Source organism: Sus scrofa, chromosome 14 (assembly GCF_054392235.1).
Source record: "Sus scrofa isolate SSC_HxYL_T2T_F1_AM1 chromosome 14, Sscrofa_HxYL_maternal_Yorkshire_Landrace_v2.0, whole genome shotgun sequence".
NCBI classification, from domain to species: Eukaryota; Metazoa; Chordata; class Mammalia; order Artiodactyla; family Suidae; genus Sus; species Sus scrofa.
In genome coordinates, this window is record NC_139396.1 from 147612467 (window position 1) to 147629761 (window position 17295).

At 45.6% G+C, this 17295-nt stretch overlaps 1 protein-coding gene and 2 long non-coding RNA genes across 52 annotated transcripts in view; 1 reads left to right on the forward strand and 2 right to left on the reverse strand.

Moving 5' to 3' along the window:
- ABLIM1 (actin binding LIM protein 1) overlaps nt 1-17295 on the reverse strand; it is a 338773-nt gene that overhangs the window by 172720 nt on the left and 148758 nt on the right. The window lies entirely within an intron of this gene.
- LOC146397069 (uncharacterized) overlaps nt 1-17295 on the forward strand; it is a 128990-nt gene that overhangs the window by 41491 nt on the left and 70204 nt on the right. The window lies entirely within an intron of this gene.
- Nucleotides 10901-15835, reverse strand: LOC146397072 (uncharacterized). The gene is made up of 2 exons (XR_014826339.1): nt 14237-15835; nt 10901-13761 (listed from the first exon to the last, which is right to left on the reverse strand). It is a non-coding gene; the product is annotated as an uncharacterized LOC146397072 (long non-coding RNA).

Here is a 17295-nt window from a genome sequence, read left to right on the forward strand (position 1 = left end):
CGTCAATCTCCCAAAGCAATAGAAATTCGAGCAAAAATAAACCCATGGGACCTCATCAAACTGAAAAGCTTTGGCACAGCAAAGGAAACCCAAAAGAAAACAAAAAGACAACTTACAGAATGGGAGAAAATAGTTTCAAATGATGCAACTGACAAGGGCTTAATCTCTAGAATATATGAACAACTTATACAACCCAACAGCAAAAAAACCAATCAATCAATGGAAAAATGGGCAAAAGACCTGAATAGACATTTCTCCAAAGAAGATATACAGATGGCCAACAAACACATGAAAAAATGCTCAACATCGCTGATTATAAGAGAAATGCAAATCAAAACTACCATGAGATACCACCTCACACCAGTCAGAATGGCCATCATTAATAAATCCACAAATAACAAGTGCTGGAGGGGCTGTGGAGAAAAGGGAACCCTCCTGCACTGCTGGTGGGAATGTAAACTGGTACAGCCACTATGGAGAACAGTTTGGAGATACCTTAGAAATCTATACATAGAACTTCCATATGACCCCACAATCCCACTCTTGGGCATCTATCCGGACAAAACTCTACTTAAAAGAGACACGTGCACCCGCATGTTCATTGCAGCACTATTCACAATAGCCAGGACATGGAAACAATCCAAATGTCCATCGACAGAGGATTGGATTCAGAAGAGGTGGTATATATACACAAGGGAATACTACTCAGCCATAAAAAGGAATGACATAATGCCATTTGCAGCAACATGGATGGAACTAGAGAATCTCATCCTGAGTGAAATGAGCCAGAAAGACAAAGGCAAATACCATATGATATCACTTATAACTGGAATCTAATATCCAGCACAAATGAACATTTCCTCAGTAAAGAAAATCATGGACTTGGAGAAGAGACTTGTGGTTGCCTGATGGGAGGGGGAGGGAGTGGGAGGGATCAGGAGCTTGGGCTTATCAGATACAACTTAGAATAGATTTACAAGGAGATCCTGCTGAATAGCATTGAGAACTTTGTCTAGATACTCATGATGCAACAGAAGAAAGGGTGGGGGAAAAATGTAATTGTAATGTATACATGTAAGGATAACCTGACCCCCTTGCTGTACAGTGGGAAAATAAAAATAAAATAAAAAAAAGAAATAAGAATAAACTATCAAACACTTTGATGTTTTAAAAGCAAAAAAAAAAAAAAAAAAAAAAAAAAAAAAAAAAAAAAAAAGGCAGAGACCCAGAAAGAAATATTGGGAAGATTAGTATAAACATAGAGTAGGCTCAGCAGGTTAAGAACCCAACATAGCATCTGTGAAGATGCTGGTTCGATCCCTGGCCTCGCTCAGTGGGTTAAGGATCCAGCGTCACCATAAGCTGCATCTGCAGCTCAGATCCAGCACCTCTGTGACTGTGGCACAGGTGGGCAACTGCAGCTCCGATTCGACCCCCAGCCTGGGAACTTCCACATGCTGCAGGTGCAGCCATAAAAAGAAAAAAAAAAAATGTTTTCCTCTCCTCCAAATCCTAAAGAACTAAATACCCGTGTTGTCACCCAGCACTTAATTTTCTCGTTTGGTGTTATTTTGCTTTTGTTTCACAAGGTATCGTTCCTGACCTTAGAAAAGCATAAGGTCAATTCCTCCAAATTTCTGGGATACTTCTGATTTCACATATCAAATAACCCGAATTGTCCTTTCTTACCATCCAGCACCACTGTTGAGGCATCTCCCACGTGAAGCTACTGATTCCTGACCTTACTACATAGCACCATTCTACTACTGTAACAAAGTATAATTTACTAAACTCTTACTATGTTCCAGGCCCTGTAACTGATTTATGCCCGCCATCACTGACGATCCTCACCACTGCCTTTAGGGGGCGCCCTTTTATTATTCGTGTATTGTCCAGGAGGACTCCACCAAGGCCAGGAATTAAACACCTTGTTCAAGATGACACAGCTAGGAAGTCTGACTCCAAAGCCCACGCTCGGAAGCACCGGGTGGGGGGATTTCCAGAGGAAAGTTTTATCCAGCAGAGGAGGAAACCAAGCTCGTGCAATGCACTAAATTCTGATTACACAGCTCAGAAGCGATGAACATCCAGCTGCGTCATAATCCCAAAGGTAACACCTGCTAGTAAATAAGCAGATGGGAAATAACACTTCAGATATAAAAAGCCATGATTCCAGGCTGCAGCAATTTATGGGAAAAAGAACACGTACAGAGGAAGGGTAAGAGAACTAGGAAATGCCACCCGCCATCTGGAGGACCCTCCCTGCAGCCTCCACCCTGAGCCGAGGCCTGGCTTGGAAAACCATCTCTGGTTGGGACGGGTCTGGGTTTGCAATTACAAAATGATACGCTGCTGGTAAGCTGGGATTCTGCCTGAATCCCCAGAAGTATCCTAGTCTGGGAGTCCACCTTTCAGAGAGACTGCTTCCTTACCAAGAATGTGTTCTCCGCTTCTGCATTAGTTGCCATTGAATTGTAATACACATCAGAGAGATGTGTTCTCCTCCTCCTACCACTTCTCCCCACCTCCTATCCTACTCTTTCTTTCTGCTAGAAGGGGACTCATATTGAGCCAAGGAATCGAGAAACTCAAGAGTTTAAATAAATGCATAGAGTGCTTAATTTGCAGTTTACCTAAAAGTCCATTTCCTGCTGCGGCAAGTGGTAGTTACTTGAAGCTACACACTGTTACTGTGTCATTAGTTGTCCAAAACGATCCTTCTCTTGAACTGGCTTCCCCGACCTAATTTTCTTATACCGTGTGAGTTTGGTAATTAAGATTATTACTCAGCACAAAACTTTGGGCAGTCTTGGCACAAACACTCCCAGCAGGCTGTAGGACGCCTCTGAGCTAGCTTCCTGCCACGTGTGGCTCTCCACTTGTAAGCAGTCCCGATACTTGCTTTGCTTTTTCTGAGGCGAGGCACCTGCTCTCCCTCCCAGCACAAAAGACACCGTCAGCAAGGGGTCAGCTGGGATCCTGATTATAGAAACAGCTCAGGCTCAAATCCAGTTAATCTGATTCCCCCAGAAGGCAAAGAGGTACTAGGATCCGAGCAATTCAGCCAGGAAATTTCCTCCGTGTAAATCACATGATGCTTCTGCCCTGCTGTGCTACACCTGCCTTCACAGATGAAGGTTAATCTTAGAAAGGGACTTAACGCTTGGTATCTTATCCTCCTATTTCTCAGAGGGACTCTCTTTGACACACCTTTAGGTTGAGATGACTCATGGAGGCAACACCCTTCTTTAACCTCCCCTGGCCTTTCTCTGCTGGCACCTAGTAATTTAATTCCAGAGCACAGTCATTGGTTTAAAGCCCCACCTCTCCTTCTGAACAGTCATCTGAAAAGACCGTGGATTAGGAGTTAGGAGACCTGACTCCCAGACCTGCCTTTCCTACCACATGCTCCACTTCCCCAAGACTGTACAGAAGGGCTAGGAACCCCTCACAGAGCAGAAGTAGAGACAACCCCTTCTAGTGGTAAGGTTATCTCTTCGAGGGAGCGCCCACAGTGCCAGGCCAGTGCCCAGATGCCCACATCAGCTGAATGTCAGGGAAAACTGCCACTCACCTATACAAGCAGGCATTTCTAACGTATGCCCCGAATCCCTTCCGAAGTGTGACATGGCCTTTTAAGGTCACACAGGGATCTCAAGTTGTCCCTGTACCAGCAATTCCATTTAGACATGGATCAAGTCAAACAGTTGGGTTTTAGCCTGAACCCTGCTGGCAGAACATCACATCCTTCTGGACCGCTAGAGAGCACTGATGCCCAGATTGGGACAGACCGTGGTCCCCTTGGCGCCATTTACGGGAAGGCAGGTGACGAGAGAGGGTGGCAGTCTTTTTGCATCTAGGCCTAGGGTCCTGGGATGGAGTTTAGCTTAGGCCTGGTACCACCATTGCCTTCTACCCCCTAATTCCAAATCCAGACACTTGAGAGGGGTTTTAAAAAACCAAAGAACCAAGATATTGGTTAAAGTGTCCTGCTGAGGTAAAAACTGAAGTCTGACCATAGCATAAGAAGAAGCTTCCCAGCTGTGTTTGCCTTTTTCTTCTTCTTCCTTTTTTTTTTTTTTTTTTTTTTTTGTCTTTTTGCCTTTTCTTGAGCTGCTCCCATGGCATATGGAGGTTCCCAGGCTAGGGGTCCAATCGGAGCTGTAGCCACCGGCCTACACCAGAGCCACAGCAATGCAGGATCCGAGCCGTATCTGTGACCCACAACACAGCTCATGGCAACGCCAGATCCTTAACCCACTGAGCAAGGGCAGGGACCGAACCCGCAACCTCATGGTTACTAGTCGGATTCATTAACTACTGCGCCACGACAGGAACTCCTGGGAATTACTATTAAAAAAAAAAAAATGGTACAGCCACTATGGAGAACAGTTTGGAGATACCTTAGAAATCTATACATAGAACTTCCATATGACCCCACAATCCCACTCTTGGGCATCTACCCGGACAAAACTCTACTTAAAAGAGACACGTGCACCCGCATGTTCATTGCAGCACTATTCACAATAGCCAGGACATGGAAACAACCCAAATGTCCATCGACAGATGATTGGATTCGGAAGATGTGGTATATATACACAATGGAATACTACTCAGCCATAAAAAAAAATGACATAATGCCATTTGCAGCAACATGGATGGAACTAGAGAATCTCATCCTGAGTGAAATGAGCCAGAAAGACAAAGACAAATACCATATGATATCACTTATAACTGGAATCTAATATCCAGCACAAATGAACATCTCCTCAGAAAAGAAAATCATGGACTTGGAGAAGAGACTTGTGGCTGCCTGATGGGAGGGGGAGGGAGTGGGAGGGATCGGGAGCTTGGGCTTATCAGACACAACTTAGAATAGATTTACAAGGAGATCCTGCTGAATAGCATTGAGAACTATGTCTAGATACTCATGTTGCAACAGAAGAAATGGTGGGGGAAAAAATGTAATTGTAATGTATACATGTAAGGATAACCTGACCCCTTTGCTGTACAGTGGGAAAAGAAAAAAATTATAAAAAAAAAGAAGCATTTTAGACAAACTGATGAAAATGGTTAATATGCATATGGTACTTCACAATTTACAAAAGGCACTCAAATATATTTCCCCTAATCCCATCAACCTCTAGTTAACCTCACTGAGCACTGGAGGTGTCAGGGGACTTGCCCCAGGAGTGATGAGCTGGTCTGGCTCTTGCCTGCTCTCAAGTGCTGGCCCTGCGTGGCTCTGCCCAGCTGTGTGGTCAGTGACTTCACCTTAATAGCCTGAAATCAACCACGGGGCCGGTATTTACACCATGGAAATTGGCAAACTCTACAAACTGGGGCTATGCCCTGTGCTCGCTCACAGAGCCTGTTGTATGGTAAACATTGGTAAACATTCACCAGCACACCACTGTGCCCGAGGTTTCCTGCTAATAAACAATAACACTTTTAATTCAGGTGGTAGTAAGTTTCAGAAACAAGGACTTGAACCCTTTCTGAAATGGCTTTCCCATCCCTGCTCTGTGACACCTTCCCCTGGGTCTCTCAGGAGTCTGCACACCCTCGAGGAAGATGAAAGCAAAGGACTTGTGCTCACAGCATCCACCATGCAGAATCAGACATGATCTTACACATCATGGAACTACTCTTTAGGCTTTTAGGTTCCTCCCAGAACCCCAGTTCTGGTTTGTTCAAGCTTTCTGTGCAACCTAACTTTGCCTGGTGTTATCTCTGCAAGAGAAGATGAACACATATAATCTCTACTTGTCACCTGGCCAGGTATTTTCCTAGGCATCCAGGTGACAGAGACCATGACCCTGGGTGGCTGGATCATTCTCTCATTAACTTCAGGGGTTCACCTGCTGGAGTGGGAGAGAAGAGACTATTTCCTGAGGTTCAGCAAAGCTTAGACCTAGTGAAGTCTAACACTGGAAAAGGAAAAAGATGTTGGAAGTCCAGCATGGCACAGAGGAGGCGGGGAGAGGACAGGGAGAGACATAAAATAAATATCTCTATTAAAACTCCTAAACACAATCTCCCAACACACAAGAAATAATTTTTTGTCCACAGAGTCAATGAATACTGAGCAGGTGAGAGCTGCTGTGTGTGCCCCGTTGTTCCCAGCTCTGTGGGGACTATGGAGAGAGACCACCCGTGCCATCCCCAGTTATGTGCGCGGCACACACCCTACCTGGGGAGCTGATCAACGCAGAGAGAAACTACTCGAGGGCTGTCCTGGGAGGTTAAGACTAGAGCAGAGGCAGGGACAATACGCTAGAAGAGAGAATCATGCAGAAATCTGGGACAAATAGCTAGACAAAGTTCCAGGGAGGAGGGAGTGGAATCTGACACTGCGAGGTGGGCAGCAGGGGAAGGGTGATGAGGTGCGGATGGCTCAGGGAGCAGGTACAGCAGAGCCTGGAGGTGGGAGAGCCCGGGCACATCTGGGGACATGGTGAGTCGGGTGGCCTTCTGGCAGGGGTTCCGTGGGCAAGAGCAACCGTGGCAGCATTTCTCCTACTACATTTGTGTTAACTCCCAGCCCCTGTCCTCAAAATGCTTACAGTTTAATAGGGTAGGTTAGATGGAGGGAGGTGGAGGAAAGGAGAGAGACAGACAGACAGACGGCGAGGGAAAGAGAAGAATGTAAAATGATGAGAGAGCAACCAGAAACATTTTTCAAAAAAGAAGCATCCTTTCTGCTGGGCCTTTAAGGAAGGGGAGGAGGGCAGGATTTAAAGGAGCAGGAAGGCATCGTAGACAACGGGGAGGGGGCTGGGCTGGGGACCATTAAGACACCTGGTTTGGCTGAAATACACAGGACGCAAGGGCACCATGCATGGAAGAGAAGACATTGAACCAGGTTTGTTCTGCGCCTCCTTGAAGGACAGGCTGAGGAACAGACTCTAAAGGTTCCTCATCTCCCCCCAGTGAGAACTTGAGATGAGACATATCACCAGGGTACAGTCTGGCCTCTTTCTTAGGAGCTGAGTTGGGACTATTTCTCAGCTCACAGTGCAGGCAAATTGGGAGCCTCACTATGATATGATGGCTTTGGGGGAGGGTCCCCCTCCCGGGGTGAGAGGGTCCAGGGAGGGTCCCCCTCCCAGGGTGAGAGGGTCCAGGCCCGATTCCAGTCAGATGGACCTGATGCGAATCTGGGCTTCATCCCCTTAGCTGTGTGATCTTGAAACAGGTTGTCCTCCCTAAGCCTCCATTTCCTCTTCTGTAAAATGGGAATACATCCTACACCAACACGTAGGAGGAGAAGTGAGTTAATGGATACAAAGTGCACAGCACTTTTCCCGACAGCTAGTGAGTATTTACCAAGCAGAAGCCACTGCTGTTCTTGGGGTGTTTCAGCCAGGAATATGGTGATTCATCGTTGTAAGGGCATTGATCATAAATAAATGCCCATGTGCTCCACATAAAACTCAAATATGCTGAATTTCTGGCTCTACTATCTTCTGTGACTTTTAGCCAAGGACACCTGATTTTCTGCCGTGTAACACCTAGTGAATGTTTAGTGCACCCAATGCATCTGATAGCTCTCAGTGTCAACACCATTTCAGTTTAACCCACAGGGCTACAAATAGCAGATTTTGTTCTATAAGCTTTATTGAGAAGTGATTCACAGAGCATAAAAGCTGCCCATTTAAAGGGTACAATTCAAGAGTTCCCATCATGGCTCAATGGGAATGAATCTGGCTATCATCCATGAGGACGAAGCTTCAATCCCTGGCCTCCATCAGGGGGTTAAGGATCTGGTGTTGCCATGAGCTGTGGTGTAGGTCGCAGACACGGCTCAGATCCAGCATTGCTGTGGCTGTGGCATAGGCTGGCGGCTACAGCTCCAATTCAACCTCTAGCCTGGGAAGCTCCATACGCCAAGGGTGTGGCCCTAAAAAGATATAAATAAATAAATAAATAAAGTTTACAATTCAGTGAGAATTGTGTGACTGTCACCACAACTGGTGCCTTTGGTATTTGGGGTACATTTTCATCTCCCCTAAAGGGACCCCATACCCACTAGCAGTGTCACTCCCCATCCCTCCCCTGCTCAGTGTTGCGTCATCACTCATCTATTTTCTGTCTCTATCGATTTTAAGAAGCAGGCTTAACTCGTATCCGTTAGTCTCAGCTTCTCCACATTTGCAGAGCCATCAGAAAGAACAACTCTAAACACACACACACACACACACACACACACACACACACACACACACACACACGGATTTTCCAACACCCTTTACGCATCTGACACTTTACGAATGCATGGAGTCCTCCCCACTAAGGTATACGTTTGTTTTTCAGCCACACAGCCCCACCCTGACAGATGTCCTCATTATCATTTTCTTTCTGTTGCTCTCTTGAGAAGGAGCCCATCTGAAGGGGGGGAAAAATTGAATGCGATACCATCAGACCCAGTTCACATCTCATGTAGGAGTTTTCACAAACACAACTTGCGTGGCGGTATATCAATAGCAGTGTCGGCTGGAGATTGCCAGAAAATGAGGAACAAGAGGATGTGCCTGTAAGTAACTGGTCCCTCACTAAAGAGGCCACCAGGAAGGGTTTAGGGGACAGTTAGGAAGACAGCACGGATGGAGTTCCCATCGTGGCGCAGCGGAAATGAATCCAACTAGGGACCACAGGGTTGTGGGTTCAACCCCTGGTCTTGCTCAGCAGGTTAAGGATGCAGCACTGCCGTGAGCTGTGGTGTAGATCGCAGACGTGGCTTGGATCTGGCATTGCTGGGGCCATGGTGTAGGCTGGCAGCTGTAGCTCTGATTTGACCCCTCGCCTGGGAACCTCCATATGCTGCAGGTGCGGCCCTAAAAAGAACAAAAAGACAAAAAAAAAAAAAGAAAAGAAAAGAAAAAGAAAGAAAGAAAGCACGGAGTCTGTGTCTATCTTGACACCCTGTGTGCTTTTGACTCATTTGCTCAATCCCTTTGCCACACAGCCACCAGAATGATCTTTTAAGGACAATTCAAGCAGATCACAGTCTTACCAAGTAAGACCTCCGAGTAGCTCTTGCTGCAAGAGCAATTCAAAATGTCCTGCTGTGGCCACGGAGCCTGCCCACCTCTCTGCCCCTTCTTATGCCCTCTCTGCTTTGCTCCCAAGTTCCAGTTCCTGTGACTTCAAGATCTCCACCTGTCCTGTCCCTTCCCAGAAGACTCATCCCCCAGGCATTTGCAAGGCTGGCTCCTCCTCTTCTGAGCTCCCCTCAAGCGGGTCACAGGCCACCTCTCCTAGAGATCTCCTGGGACCACCCAAAGCAAGGAGACCTCCCTGCTATGCCAGCCTCTGCTGACTTGCTTTATGCTGGGTTTCTTTCTTTCTTTTTTTTCTGTCTTGTCTACTACAAGGTAACTGCATTGTATTCCCAGGGTCTAACACAGTGCTGAGGTTGGTGCTCCATAAATGTATGAACACTTAACTCTAGCCCGGTGTTCTGTTTCTTGCGCACAGCAAGAGACTTTGGGTGAAGGTGAAAGTTGGTTAAAAGCTTCGGGTTCACTCACAGTACCTATCGATGCAGGAATTTTGATGATGTCAGTAAAGTCAACTAATGACATTAGAGGCAAGACTTGCTTCAGTTTCTGACTCAGAAAAAAAGCAGCTACAAAAGCTGAAGGAATGAGCTTCCTGGTGGACCAGTCTCAAATCAACTCTGGCTAAGCTGCCCTTTCAATGAGAATCACACAGAGGAGCACAATTTCCAGCTGAACTGACCCCGGGGAGGAGTAGAGATGGCATCAGAGCCTTGGAAAAGCTAAGCACGGTGTCCCCAGAGTGGGACATGACACGATGATGGGGAAGAGCCAGCAGGGACTCTGCAGAGTGGGCGGACAGCTTCCTCTGCGAGAACCTGGGGCAGCCCTGGCTTCCAGCCTCAGCCATTTTCAAACAATCATTCTATCCGCCAGCAGAGTGGCTCAGTGGCAGCATGCTGGGCCCATTAAAAAAAAAAAAAATCTTTCTTATAAGATTGTTCCAAAACCATTCTCAGACATCTCATTTCATTCCACAGCATCAAGACAAACTAGGACCATCAGCTTGTTTGCCCAGGGGATGTGGGCCTTGAGAACCCAGCCGGTAGACTCCTCGGTGACATTCTTCTATTACAGGACAGGAGGAGCGACTGGCCACAGGAAGCCACTCACATGATCCCGGCGCAGGGTGGCATGACAAAGGCTTCCAAGGTCTTGCTCCGTGTGACATAAACGGCCAAGACACTGCCCAGCAGAAATGGGGGTTCCTCAACTCACCCGTCCCCAGCTGTTCGCTTACCTGGGTCCTGAAACTGATCCAATCACTGAACTCCATCTCAACTGTACTCAGTCCAGAGGGATAATAGCAGTAATAGCAGCAAGAACAATTACAGAGGTAATTGCTCTTGCGAGGTGCTCGGTATTATTTTCAATGCCCTGCAGGTATTCATTGATTCAATCCCCACAACAACCCTATGAAGCTGGTACTACTGATAACCCTACTTTCTGATGAGGACACCAAGGCATGGGGTGGGGGTAGGGGTGGGAGCAAGGCGTGTGATTTGCCCAAGGTTGCACTATTAGTAATTGTGAGTGGAGCTGGGATTTGCATCCAGGTGGGGCTACAGAGCTCCTGCTTGTAAACACAACTTGTTTCCAGGCAAACCTATAGGATCCTGAAGGCTTACGGGATAATCTTACAAAGGTACCAGGGGACATGGAACATTGTACCACCTGAGCCAAATAAGAAAGAGAGGGACACATCCAGAGAAGGGCTTCACACATGCAGACTCCGAACCTGTCTCTACTGAAAATCCCAGCTGAAGGCAGTTTGACTGCCTCTCTATCCAAGCTACAAATTTAATTCTTCTCACCGCCAACATCTTTTCCTTTACCTCTTTTATTGTTTTTTTAATTGAGGTATAGTTATTGATTTACAATGTCATGTTAGTTTCAGGTGTACAGCAAAATGACTGTTATATACATTACTGTGTATATATAACATATTCATATGCTTTTAAAACTTCTTTCCCCGTATATCACTGCCTACATCTTAGTTTTATTTTCTCTGCAACGGATTTGGGGCTATTTCCTTGGGCTCTGGGCTATGCACCTGCTCTGCTAGGTAAACTCTACAGATCAACTGACCTTCAATTTAACATTTATTGAGCTTTTTACACATATATTTAAATTAATCCTGTCCATAAAGATATGAAGAGGGTAATACAGATTGTCTCCCATATGTTTTCATTTTTACTAAAGTTTAAGAAACTAAAAAGGCTTATATGCATAAAAACACAAATGCTGAACTATGTCTAGATATTCATGTTGCAACAGAAGAAAGGATGGGGGAAAAACTGTAATTGTAATGTATACATGTAAGGATAACCTGACCCCCTTGCTGTAGAGTGGGAAAATAAAAAAAAAACAAACAAACAAACAAACAAACAAAAAAAACACAAATGCTTATAAGGCATGATGGCAATTGCCTGCCTCACTCGTGGTCCGATGAGTCCAGCTTTTGGCATTTTTCCTGGTTTTCATCTCCACATTTCTTAGTCTTATGAAATTCGTACTGCTATTCATCTCGCTACATTATTATATCAATTCAGCCATTCCCTATCAACACCCCGTTCTTGCTAATATGGCTAAACCACATTTTCAATGAACTGTGGTCAGTGGTCACACTCTGAGAATGAATTATCATTCTCCTCTGCAGTGCGATCTGTGAATAGATTCCCTTTCTTATAGAACTTTTTTTTCCTCCCAGACTTCATCATTTCCTTTTCTCCTACTCGCCTAGTTTCTGATCAACAATCCATCATGGATTTTTTGTTGTGGCTGTGGTTGTTGATCTGTTTCTTGTAGACCTACCCATAATAATTCTTTCCGGGACTCAGACTTATCAGGTAACTTATCAAGCCTCCCCACCTGGAGGGGGTGTTCCCAGTGCTATTTTCACTGAAGAAGTTGAATCTCACACAGGTGAAGAGCTTGACTCCATGTCCTCGGGAAGTGGCAGAAACGTGATCCATCCAATACCAAGCCCTGCATCCTCTCCCCGGCGGCACCACCTCTGCCGGGAGAAGATGTGCAGGCTGTGGGCTACATGACTCCAGAGGGGGCCACTCCCATGCATGGGGGTGAGAACCGAGCCCTGGAGGGACTACCGGCTCTGTCAAAGAGGGGCCTCCCCATCGCATCCTCAAACATGGGCCCTGATCGTCTTCCACCACACTGTGTCCCCATCCTGGGAGAATTGTATGGGGTACTCTCTGGCCTAGAGAGATGGCTTCTTTGCCTACTTTTTTTTTTTTTTTTTTTTTTTTTTTTTTTGGCCCACTCTCAGGGCATGTAGAATTTTCTGGGCCAGGGATCGAACCTGTGCCACAGCTGTCACCAGAGCCACAGCAGTGACAGTGCCAGATCCTTAACCTGCTAAGCTACCAGGGAACTCCTTCTTTGCCTACTTGCTAAACAAAGCCACCCCATCAGAACTGCTTCCCTGTGGTCCTGGGGCTTCCCCTAGGGGCCTCTCCATCATCACTGTTCCTTCCAACGGCAAGAAGCCACTCTTGCACTCTTGTTTCAAAGTCCAAGCTCTTTTGAGTCCTGCTGCCTCTCGCAGGGGTGCCTCTGACTCAAGATAGGAGTAACAGCAGACATGCCCAGAGTGAAAGAAGTGTCATGCCTTTCCTGCTACATAAAAGGCTTTCCATAGCTCACCTCTCAGACATTCCAAGGGAGGGGTGACCTCTCTACAAATTTCCCGCATTATAGTATTTCTTGATGTTCTTAGATAGGTCAAAAGTGAATACGATGCAGCACATGATGCCCAACCAATGGAGGTGAAGAGCTGTTGCATGGATGATGGGTCAGGTGTCACGGGACAGACTGCCCACACCCTGAACTTGTTCTCCTCTTCCTAGTTGACATGCCAATACAATTCTGTCCCAGATGAGCACGGGGACAGAAGATGACGCAGAATCAAAGGTGAAATTCTTCTAAAAGAAAAGTAATCCCAGAAATATCAGGCTTAGCTGCTAATGAGGCCTGAATGGGGGTTTCCTTTGGACTTTCTGCTGAATTTCAACCATACAGCATTTTACTCAACTCAACAGCTGGGTCAGTTCTTAATTGTATTAAGCACCCCGCCCTAAAAGATGACACCAAGTTCTGGCCAATTTTGTTTAGGATAAAACGATCACTAAAAGATTCTGAAATTAGTCTGTCAAAACTTTTCCAGTTGCAAGGGAAGAAATCCAACTGAACCAACAGGTATCTATTAAGCATGAGTGATCAGGAAGGAGACATGGTTCTCCAGGAAGGTAACTTACTCTGTTTTCATTCACTATGACTTTAGTTAGTGTAAATGTTCTACACCAATGGTTTTCAAACTTTGGGTCTTGACCCAGTGGAACAGGAAACCAGTTCAATGGATCATGACCAGCTTAGTTTAAAAAAAAAAAAATAGAAGAAATTGGAAAAGAGCAGAGAGTAAAGGTAAATATCTTTTCATGTGACTATTTTAGCCATGTATATGCATTAAGTGCACAAGTCTGGAATCGTGACATGTGAAAACATACTTATTATCATGAGTAGATTTGATGAGCACTGCGGAGAGCCCCAGACCACAATCAGAAGGCCCTCTGCCCACAGGCATGTTTTGTTTGGACGGCACAAAGATTTTTTTAAAGAGAAAGTTGAATCACTTGCCACCATTTAAACAAAGGGAAATAGTACATAAAAACTCCTACTTCTGAGGAGATGTTCATTTGTGCTGAATATTAGATTCCAGTTATAAGCGATATCATATGGTATTTGTCTTTGTCTTTCTGGCTCATTTCACTCAGTATGAGATTCTCTAGTTCCATCCATGTTGCTACAAATGGCATTATGTCATTCTTTTTTATGGCTGAGTAGTATTCCAAATCATGGACTTGGAGAAGAGACTTGTGGCTGCCTGATGGGAGGGGGAGGGACTGGGAGGGATCGGGAGCTTGGGCTTATCAGACACAACTTAGAATAGATTTACAAGGAGATCCTGCTGAATAGCATTGAGAACTATGTCTAGATACTCATGTTGCAACAGAACAAAGGGTGGGGGGAAAAATGTAATTGTAATGTATACGTGTAAGGATAACCTGACCCCCTTGCTGTACAGTGGGAAAATAAAAAAAAATATTAAAAAAATAAATAAATAAAAATGAAAAAAAAAAAAACAAAACTCCTACTTCTAGTCACTCTTGGAAATTGGAAATTCTGGACACTCAGCCCACATTCCTCCATACCTACGTCTGTAGGAAACAGGACAGAGCAACAGAGTGGCTCCTTCTTTAGAGAGGACCATGCTGTCCAGTTTGTCCCAATCTCTATTCATTTAGGTCACCTGCATTATCCTTGGAGGACACAGTATGTACAACCTCTGGTTCTAACCATCCTCAACTCAACCTGACCTGCAAAGCCCTGCATTGACCCATCCTCATGGTCACTGCAGTAGCATGTGACCAATAGTACTTCCTGCCAAACTAGCCACCTGCATTTCCTTCAATGCTTCTGTTTTGCCATTTGGAACACCTTTCTCTCATTTTCCCTTTATCTACTTGTTGCACTCCTATTCATCCTTCAAAGCCTAGACTGCCATGACCTCCCAACAGGATTAACCATTCCCTGTATCACAGTCCCATATTACTTTTCACACTGTATCATAATTATTTATTTCTGTGTTTATATTCCTTGCTAGGAATGTGAGTGATTTCCAATCAAGAACTACATTTTATTTGTTTCTATATCTAGATTGCTTATCTCTTATTAGGTTCTAAATAAACATTTAAACAAGAATAACCATCTCTCCCACATCATTCATCCACTTGTGAGTTTATTCAACATTCACTGAGCACTTACTATGGAGCAGATACTGTGTAATGGATACAAATTAAGTTAGATAACATCACTAACCAGAAGAAATTAACAGAACCCCTTAAGACCAATCTTACATGCTCTCTTTTCTGTAAAGCCTTTGCTGATTTATTTGAAACATTAATTCTTCCTTCCTTTGAACCTTACAAGAATATTGTTTGTAGCCTTTCTAATCACCTTGTGTTGCCTCTATTTTTAATCAGTATCCTCACCAGCATTTATTACTTGTAGGTGCAACTAGAGTGTTGACCAAGTTTTTTGGTTGTTTTTTTTTTTTTTTGGTCTTTTTAAGGCCACATCTGAGGCATATGGAAGTTCCCAGGCTAAGGGTCAAATCAGAGCTGCAGCTGCCAGCCTACACCGCAGCCACAGCAACAATGGATCTGGGCCACATCTGGACCCACACCACAGCACACGGCAACACTGGATCCTTAACCCACTGAGCAAGGCCAGGGATCGAACCCACATCCTCATGGATATTTGTCACCCCTGAGCTACCACGGAGATTCCTGAACAATTGTTGAACAACAACAGAAAGAAGACAGCTAGAAACACTCTAGGTTTTTAGCACCATGTTTTAGCTCCTCAAAGACCAATGAGATGGTTGTAGCCTTTGTGAGCTAGGAGAGCTCCTGAAACTATATTTTACCAAAGGATTCCAAAGAGGTCTTTGAACCTCAGCAAAAATACTCACCTAGGAGTTCCCATCATGGCTCAGGGGAAACAAATAGGACTAGTGTCCTTGAGGACACAGGTTCAATCTCTGGCCTCGCTTCAGTGGGTTAAGGATTGAGTGTGGCTGTGGCTGTGGTGTGGGGTGGTGGCTGCAGCTCTGGTTCAACCCCTATGCTGGGAACCTCCATACCCTGTGGGTGCAGTTCTAAAAAGACAAAAAAAAAACAAAAAACAAAAAACAACTCTCCTAACCCTTGGAGAATCAGGAATGATGGTTACAGAATGGCACACGTGTGCCCTGAGTCCCTGCCTTCCCCAAGCCAAGCTGAGCCCCAACTCCTTCCAGGAAAAGGCGCTCTGTAACTTCCTCCCACATCCACATGCCCACCCTCTGCACACACAGTGTCCCTACAGCCTGCAGTCTCCTGGCTCATCCAGTCCCACAGAAGGTCGGCTTTATTATGAACCACAGCTTCATTCTATGCTGCAGGACAGTCAGAATGAGAACCATGCTCTGGGCCTCCCCTTTGTCAAGATAAAATTTGCAAAGGGAATGGAAAGGTTACTTAGATAAAAGTTCTCACGTGTCTGCCTGGAAGGCTGATCATTTTGCCCACGAAAACCATGGATTACCTAGACAGTAATGGTGTCGTCCCTGGGCCACGAGCAGCAACATCACCTGGGAACTGCTAGAAATGCAGAACCCCAGGCCCTTCCTCAGACTTACACGGAATCAAAACTTGGGAAGAGAGTTCAGAAATCCATGCCAAATCCATGCTATGTCCATGGCATGCGGAAGTCCCCAGGCCAGGGATCAAACCTATGCCACAGCAGTGACAGTGCTGGATCCTTAACCCACTGCACCACCAGGGAACTCCCATAAATCTGTTTTTACAAGTCTTCCAGGTAGTTCTGATGCCTGCTAACATTTGAGAACCACTGCCCTAGACACTAATTTGCCTGAAAGACAGTATCGGAGTTCCCCTCGTGGCCCAGAAGTAACGAACCCAACTAGTATCACTGAGGGTGCCGATTCAATCCCTGGCCTCACTCAGTGGGTTAAGGATCCTGCATTGCTGTGGCTGTGGTATAGGTTGGCAGCTACAGCTCCAATTCGACCCCTAGCCTTGGAACTTCCATATGCCATGGGTGTGGCCCTAAAAAGACAGGGGAGGGGGGGAAGGCAGCATCTTCACAGTTAAGTATTCAAATAAGTCAGCTTGTTTGATTGCAGTGGGATACAGAAACTCACCCCTGGAGCCCCCCAGGGCATCCTGGACCATAATAGCATGAATTATGTCTATGAGGACACAATGTTTCAGAGAAAAGAGGTCATGCATACAAATATCCACCTTCCCCACCACTAACAAAATTCGCCCTTGAATACACGGCTTCTGCCAGTTTGGGATAAACATACCTCCCAGTATGAGTCACCACCAGACCTACACACAATGAAATAGGAAGCCGGGCTGGTTTCTACGGTGGTGTGCCCGGATCAGGCTCAACCACAATGGGAAGAAATCCTACACAGCTCACCCATCACTGAACCTTCTGAAAAGTCCTCTGACTCACTAATGCTGGCCCAGGAAAACACTCAGCATTTTGGCTTTAGCAGATGAGATGCAAGCAACATCAGGACCCTCTTGCTTCCCTCCCAGGGCTCGTGAATATGATGACACAGACGGGCCCCCTCCTCACA